Source organism: Delphinapterus leucas, unplaced genomic scaffold, assembly GCF_059928025.1.
Source record: "Delphinapterus leucas isolate spDelLeu-1000000601 "Yukka" unplaced genomic scaffold, BTC_Dleu_Yukka2 spDelLeu_asBTCV2_sq40, whole genome shotgun sequence".
Lineage (NCBI taxonomy): Eukaryota > Metazoa > Chordata > Mammalia > Artiodactyla > Monodontidae > Delphinapterus > Delphinapterus leucas.
The window spans coordinates 6579314-6588310 of NW_028322249.1; positions in this window are offsets into that span (position 1 = coordinate 6579314).

Consider the following 8997-nt stretch of genomic DNA (forward strand, 5'->3'; position numbering starts at 1 on the left):
GTTAATCCTCGTGGATTATTACCTAGACATTTATGGCAAATGGATGTTACTCATATCCCGTCTTTTGGGAAATTACAGTTTGTTCATGTCACTATCAATACTTATTCTGATTTCCTCTGTGCTACAGCACAGACCGGAGGAGCTACTAAACATGTTATCACTCATTTATTACACTGTTTTGCTTTCATGAACCTTCCCAAAATTATTAAAACAGATAATGGGCCTGCTGCCTTTGCAACATTTTGTAATTCATTACAAAATTACCCATATTACAGGCATTCCATATAACCCTCAAGGACAAGGTATTATAGAACGTGCAAATAGATCTTTAAAGCTAACTATTGAAAAAATAAAAAGGGGGGAATTGTCTAGAACAACACCACATAACCTTATAAATCATGCTCTGTTTATTTTAAATGTTCTCACTGTTGACACATTTGGCTGCTCTGCAGGGGGAAGGTTTGTGGCTGAGCCAAGATTGGCCTCTTAATCTCCGGAGGTCCTCTGGAAAGATCCGTTAACCAGCACTTGGCGTGGTCCTGATCCTGTGTTGATTTGGGGACGTGGTCACGTGTGTGTCTTATCCCAGATCAGCGCCTGGACCTTGCTGGCTTCCTGAGCGCTTAGTCAAGCAAATAGATGGCTCGCCACAGCTCACCTAGTTCAGAAGATGAAGAAGCTCTGCACCTCTCCGGAAAATTTGACAGTCTTGATTCAGAAAAAGAAGAAGAAGAGGAGACCACTTGCCAGGACGACTCAAAGGAGTGATGTTCCAACTTGGGGACAAATTAAACAACTGGTTTCACGAGCTCAAGAGTCAGTGAAACAACAGAATAATCCTGTTACACCTGTAACTTTATTTTTGGTTATGTTGGCAACCATTTCATGTGTTCCCTCTGTTAATGCAGCAACTTACTAGGCCTATGTACCTGATCCTCCACTATTACAACCCATATCTTGGTCTGAAGCACAGTTTCCTGTATTTTACAATGATAACTGTTTATGGGCCTCTTATTGGGAATATAAAACAAATCAATATGTAAATTATACTAACTGGTTTAGTACCTATCCTGTCTGTCTTAGCCCATTGCATCTGGAAACTGGATGTGTAAAGGCTATTAGTTATGAGCATACAGATGTTTATGAGGGAACGGATCAATCAATGAGTGTGTCAGGCTCTCCAGGCATCCTTCGTTTTACAGGAACCAACATTACTCTTACATGCCCGGCTACCAGCCGACGAGAGGATCTTAAGGATACCATCATTTGGTATAAAATGGGCAAGCTATTAATATTAGAGGTCAAATCTCATACGCCTCACCACTTAGGGATTCCGCTATTACTATAGCCAAGGTTACAGGTGAAGATTCAGGAAATTATTTCTGTATGAAGCGTTTACTTGGAGGACAAGGGATACTTATAGCTGGACATAAGGTTACTATGCTTAACAGAAAATCAAAAAATCAATTGCCTCCTTTTATGACTGTTAACTTTCCTGGATCCAGTTTTGAACGTTGCAATGCATCTTGGAATAATAACCAAATATGGTGTACTATAGATTATACCAAGGTGTCAATTCTTATCTCTTCTTTTCCCATCATAGATAGGTTTATCACATTTCAAAAGAACAGGGATATATGGAAACTAGCTCTAACTTATTCCAGTACACCTGTTATAACTTGTGTTGCTCCTCCATATACACGTTTGTGTGGTTCTATTAACATTGGTAATTCTTCCAAAGGAGAATATAATATTAGCTGTGTTAATTGTATTTTTAGCAGTTGTATGTTCCCTTCTGCAGGAACGCAATCTGTGCTTATACTAAAGCAACCCATGTATGTTATGGTGCCTGTACATCTGAGAGAACCTTGGTGTGAAGATACTGGAGTACAGGCATGGGTGGAACTCTCTAAAGCCTTGCAGAGAAGGAGACGCTTTCTTGGGTGGCTAATAGTAAGTTTACTTGCCTCGGCTGCTCTGTCTGCTACCGTGGCTACTGCCGGTCTTGCTCTTTCACAGAGTATTCATCATGCTCACTTTGCTAATCAGTTATCTCAACATACCAGTCTTGCTTTATCTTTACAAAGTCACATAGATTTACAGATTAATAACAAGTTAGATGAATTTAAAAACGCAATTTTGGGGATTGGAGATCAGATGGCAGCATTAAAATTGAGGATGCGTTTAGCTTGTCATGCAAAGTATACATGGATGTGTGTTACTCCTTAAAAGTTCAGTGACTGTATTTGGGAATGGGAAAAAGTAAAAATGCATCTGCTGAGTGTTTGGTCAGATAATAATATTAGTCTTGATCTTAAGAAATTAAATGCTGAAATTCAGGATATACAAAGTACACATCTTGATGACGTTTCGCCAGAAGATGTAATTCAAACTTTACTGGATCATTTAAAGTGGTTAAACCCTCAGTCTTGGATTACTGGAAGGTTGTCAGGATTTATTACCCTGCCCATAATCTGCCTATTATTGATAGTAATCTTCTCATGTCTGTTTCGTATCCTCATGCAACAGTATACTACTCTCGGCACTAAACTTCATGGCATTATTTTGCAGCAAAAGTTAAAAAATAAAAAAGGGGGACCTGCGGGAAGCAGTCAGCCTTGAGAGCAGGTAAGGACATGCCAGGCATGCCGCCGCTGCTCGAAGGGACTGTCCCACTTGTTCCCCTCCTTCTTCCATTCCATGGGAGATAAATCACCAGGGCCCAGAGATCAGAAAGAATGTAAAATGAGACAAGCAAAGCTGTCTCCCCCCTGCACATGCAGGTTATTTTTGATGCTTCTGGGTTTATGGATTTTCTCCCAGGGAAGTTAACCTTGAGCCGAGACAGTCTGTAGATAATGTAAACCACCATCTGGCAGCCTTCCTTTTTCTAGTCTAGATAATCTGCAACTGTAGCATAATAAAATTTGCCTTGCAACCATCAGTTGTCTCGGTCCTTCTGACCCCATTCGTCGGTGCTACTTCAGTTCCTTACGCCTTCCCTTCTGAACCTGGGCGGTGAAATCCTCTCTCTCTGGCTGGTCCGCGGCACACATGAATATATGTTTTTGTCTTGCTGTACTGCACCTGTGCTGTCTAGTAACAGATATTTTGTCTGCTAGTAGCGTTCTGGATTATGTCTCTCCACAGCGCTGAGGCAGTGCACCTATTCTGTAGTTGCCGCTGATGCCCAATGTATCCTAGCTGACAAATTATTGATTAATAAGAACTTGAATTTCTGAAAGATTGGTACTGTTAACCAAAATCTGAGCAAGGAGTCTCAAATGTAATTCTTAGCCAGAATTACATGTTGATGAACCATTTAACAGTGTAAATCAAGGAACATCAGTGTAAGGATTTCTTTTAATTTATTTCTTACCTGCTTGAAATATCAGTTAAAGTTTGCCAGCTTGGTTGCAGATGAACGGACGTTTGAAGTTCACCAAACTACTTAATGTGGGATAGGATAATAGACTTCCAGCGCCCTCAAGGCTGTGACCTTGCAGCCATTTTACATAGCACATCCTCCTCCTATAGGGATGAACCTTTCCCTGGCCCGAAAAGTAGCAGCTCTGTTGAAGCTTTGCTTATTGTAACAGGCTTTTGTTTCCAGGTTACATGTCTGTGGAAGACTTAATTCTGAATAGAGATATAGATATTACTGGAAACTAAATGTATTTTCTATTATACTCTGCTTTATCAAAAAAGTAAAATATTTAAATTGTGCTACAGAAATTCAGAAGTTGTCTTGCAATCTTTAAACAATAAATGAATGAGTTGCCCTTAAAAAAAAAAAAGAATTAAGCAGTTAGGCTTTGTGGACCATATACAGTTTCTGTAACTTCTCCTACCCTTTTTTCTTCGACAACCTTTCTAAACGTGAGACATTATTAGCTCACAGTCCCACAGATCCAGGCTGAGAGCCTGATTTGATTTGTGGCCATTATTTGCCGATTCCTGCTCTGCGTCCTTACTGAGGAGGGGGACCATGTTTGAGGAATCACTTCTTTGAATCAACTATTGGTCTTCTGGGGCTTGTCCTTACTCTCCTACAGTCTCTAATCAACATGGCGTCCAGAGAAATCTTGTTAAAACGTAAGTGAGATCATGTCACTTAAGTCTCTTCAATGGCTCCTTCACAGGAAAAGCAAAGTCCTCAAAGTGCGTCCACAGCCCTAGAAATGTGGGCCCCTGTTTCCTGTCTGACTGTTTCCTCCTCCTCTCCACTTTGCTCCCTCTGTTTTCCACACACTGACATCCTTTCTGCTCCTTGGATACTCCAAGCCCACTCTTGCCTCATTGCCTTTCCATCTGACTGTTCCCTCTGCTTGTACTATTCACTTCCCAGATATGCACCTTGCTCCCTCTCACAACCTTAAGTTCCCTCTTATATTTTATCTTCCCCAGAAAGCCCTCATCGATCACTTAGTTTCAGATCGCAGCCTCCTCCTACCAGCTAACAATCTCCATCTCCCTTCCCTGCTTGCTGTTTTTCTCCAACACTTACCTGATATACTATTCTATCCATTTATTTAGTTTTTATTTACATATTTATACTTTTTTTTTTTGCGGTATGCAGGCCTCTCACGGTTGTGACCTCTCCCATTGTGGAGCACACCCGGACGCAGAGGCTCAGCGGCCATGGCTCACGGGGCTAGCCGCTCCGCGGCATGTGGGATCTACCCGGACCGGGGCACGAACCCGTGTCCCCTGCATTGGCAGGGGGACTTTCAACCACTGCACTACCAGGGAAGCCCTATACTTATGATTTTATATTTGCTTATTTACTTTTGTCTCCCCCCTCAGCTCAAGAGAGACTATATTCATCTGTGTTAATCACTGCTGTGTTTCCTGAACATGTCTATAAATCATACTGAAGAATGGTGCCTGAACTTTGGTAAGGGATCAATCAATTTCCTTGGCTGGATGAAGAAATGTGTTCATAAATTAATGAACAGATCTTCGGGGCTTCTGACTTGAGGACTAATGGGAAGAGGATGGCAAATGGTTGGGACAGGGTACAGCAAGAAGTAGTATTTGGAGTACTCTGATAGCTATCCTAACAGATAAGATTGTGTTCATTTAAGTAGTTTTAATGAGAGAGCTGGGAACTAGGGACACACAGCATTAAGGTTTTTATAATGCATTCTGTAGAGTTCTTTTTAAGTCTGTACAAATATCATTGAAAATATATGCATACATATACACCGCTGTTACTTTATTTAGTGCTTTACAAGAGTCCCTCAAGGAAGGGGTAGTAGCAACTCTCAGTATCCTTCCTTTATGATGAGCTTAATTTATTCAAAGTTACATCATAATTTATTTGTAACTGTGAAACTAGACTTAGTTATTGAATAGACCCTCTCTAGAAACGTATGACATTAATAAAACCAACAAAACTTTGTTCAGTTTCCAATGATAGACACACTACAGACTCAATTATGGGCCATCCAGTTTAATGAAGAGAAGAAGTGATTGAACAAATACAGAGCAAACAGAATATGAAGTTTTATCCTCCATTAATATTAGTAACGGATACTGTGGGCTCCAATGCCTTCAAGATAGCTTGAGACCATCATCTCTGTGTCATGGGCAGGGGGATGTTCAGCCAGGATGTCTTTCACTGTCACTGAGAAAAATTTCCATAATATATAATGATACCTACTGAAACTGATATGGGGTATTTGGGTAATAAGGAATCAATTAGCATATTTTTCCGGAAGCCCTGACTACAAAATGAAGACAGTAGATTTGGACACTTTCAGCCATGAAGAAGTTGTTTGGATATTCATCTTTATGCCTAATGAAATAAGCTTATTTCATCTCTGCAGCTTCCCATATACCATTTTCCCACCTCTGTTTTATGTTTGGAAAGACTTTTAGAAATTGAAAGTCAAGTTAAAAAGTGAGTGACAACTTAAATGATATATGGAATATTTTGCTGACTTACAAGAGCATGCAGAATTAAATATGACCCAGTTCAAATGTTTATTTTAATGTGTATGTTGAGGTGGAGTTTTCAAGGTGCCAGAAAACGAGAATTCACCTTCCAGTGTGTGCTACCAGTTCTGTTCATTGCACAGAACCATCTTCATAAAACATACTGTTTTCTATGTACCTGGTATATATCTCAATTAGTTTGAAGAATTTCTCAGATACCTCTTAATATGTAGTGCTCCAATTCCAATCTCGCCATGTCCTGTACCAGTGACACAGCACACAGGAGTTTTATTTCTCTTTATTTCTCTGGGTTGTTCAGAACCCAATGAAAGAACGATGGAATGGGATCAAAGAGATCAGGGTTCTTGTCCCAGATTTACCATAAAATAATTGTGTCCTCTTGGGAAAATTATAGTCATTCTAGGTCCCTTTTCTTTACTTTGACAGAGCTGCACTAGATGACCCCAAATAATATAGCACTCTTTCAGTAGTAGCTTAGATGTCATTGGTATTCTGAAACAAATGAAGACAATGACACATGGAGCTGTGCAACATCTCTGTAACTCTGTTGTCTTAGAGTTGCCTCCATTTTACAGATGATAAGATGACTGTGCATAGAAGTAGATGTTTGGAACCAGCGGTTCCAAAGCAAGTGGAGGTAAACTACAAATTTCCTTCCTTCCTGAAGCTCACTTAGCCAAAACATAGGCTTCTGAATAGTAAGCTGTAAAGCATATTATCAGTACATTTAAAAAGAAGCTATTCTTCTAGGATTTCCAGTAAATAGCAGGAGGTTTTGAAATTCTTAAAAGATCATCTAATTTTGTGAGATTTACAGCTCTATTTTCCTGTCAAGCAAGTTGTATTAGTGCCAGACAGTCATCTGAGCTTCTGGATGCTTCTCTGAACCTCTTGACGTTTTCTTCTTGCTATCTGAAATTCATGCCAGATAAGCCTTTTTCTGGAGCGTATGTACAGACTTGTGTATTTTTATATAGGAAAGCGATGCAGTGAGTCAAGTCGGGGGTTAAGCCCTCATTCTCAGAGTGGTACTGAGCTCCTGGTGAAATATAATTATCATTTCCTCAGAATCGAAAAGCAGTTATCTCAGGTGTATAATCCCATTAACTATTTATACATTTACGTATGATACATGTATTCATTGTACCTACGAGGTGTGTTCTCTTTGGGAAGTACAAAGCTCTTAGAGACATAGGTTGTTCATTTTTTTGTTTTCCCACAAATACTGTGACCCTTTGAGCAGGAAGGTCTATATTTTACTAACATCTAGAACCAGCAGTTAACACGGTGTCTAAGATGTAGTCAATAAATATGAATTAGATAAATGAACACATTTTTATGTAAGGGCCAGGACATGGACAAATAGAAATTTTTCATCTTCAGTCACAAAGCAACAACAGACATAATAATGATACAGACAACAAGTGCTACGGTCATTCAAAGAAGGCATAGAAGAGATAGAAGGATCTCCTCTGTGGCACAGGGAACTATACTCAATATTTTGTAATAACATCTGTATGGGGCACCTGCTCCACACCAGGCCCTATGACAGGTGCTTACATACTTTCCCTCTCCCCCATCCTATGGGGAAAGTACCTCTGCTATAGATTTAATATTTGCCTCCCCCATTAATAACTTTTTTAAACCTTATTCACATTGCATCAAAGGGATGCTTTGATGCAATGCTGAGGTCTTCTCAGCAAAGCTCATGGGAATTTGGTATATGAGGATCCATAATAGCGATCCATTTCATCGGTGTCAATCTTTCTGGATAGTTTGGGTGGAAAGGACAATTCCTGAAGGTGCGATACCTTCACCGCATGTACTAGCATTGGGTCTTGCTTGTGTGTGTGTCACCGACTTCAGTCTTGCTGTAGCAATAATAGCTAAGATACTGTACAGCTGAGAGGCTATTTAAGTATTTATAGATATATACATAAGATAAAAGCACCTAACTTTTTTCTACCTATTGCTTACTTTCCACAGCAGTGTACACACCACACTTTAGGAAACAGTGATGTTGTCCAATTTGTCTTCTCATTTGAAGATGAGAAATGAAGGTCTGGAGACCTTTCATTGCTCAAGGTCATTCGAGTGTTTAAGGGCGGGGTGCTGGGGTTCCTGACTTCCAGGGAACCTAACTTTTCTCTGAAATTATACTGCCCCTTAATCTCTTAGCAGTACATAAAACAAATATTGGTGACCTCGTGACATGCCAGCCCTTGGGTGAAATGGATATCTGTGACTGGTTCTCAAACTTTGAAGAAATGGGAGTCTAGAAAAATAAACCCAAAACAGTCATGCAAAGACTCATTGGGCTGGAAGGGGAGCCCGTGGTCGTCTAGCTCAGTGCTGGGCTGAACCCTGGATCGTCCAAGGAGGGTCTTGGAGGCCTCTCTGCAGGCCAAGTAGTCAAGGCATAAGGGGGAATCAGGCAGGTTTGCTTCTGTTTCTTCATGTTATTTTCATGTAAGATAGCACTGAAAACTTCAGAAGTAACACTGGAAATGTGCTGTGCTTGTCCATTTTCATCTTATAGGTAATGACATGAAGGCTCAAAGGGGGATCATGTTTTTCTAGTTGATAACAGACAACATTCCTCATCCAGCATTCCTATAGCTTAAAAAAGCAATAGAGGCAAGTGGGCCCATGAACGTGGGTTTTGTGGTCACGCAGATTTGAACTTGCATCCCAGCAGGGCTTGAATGGAGTTTTTCTCTCCAAATTAGGCAAATTGCTTCTCCAAGGCTCATGGGGTGGTCAGTGTTGTTATAGGGGAGTGAGGTAAAAGCATTTTCTTCACCATATCCTGCCCCAGACATGTTATCTGAAAGGAAGGAAGGAAAAATGGGAGGGATATATGGAGAAAGAGGGAGGAAACTAAGGTGGCAGAGAACATTCCTAAAAGTCCTCCATGTTACTTCTGCTGTGCTTCCACATGCTCCTTGGGACCTCGCTTGCCAACAGAAATGTTGATTAAGCACTCTGGTTCTTATGTACTTTCTGCATTGGGAACACTTATAGTTAGGTTTCAGG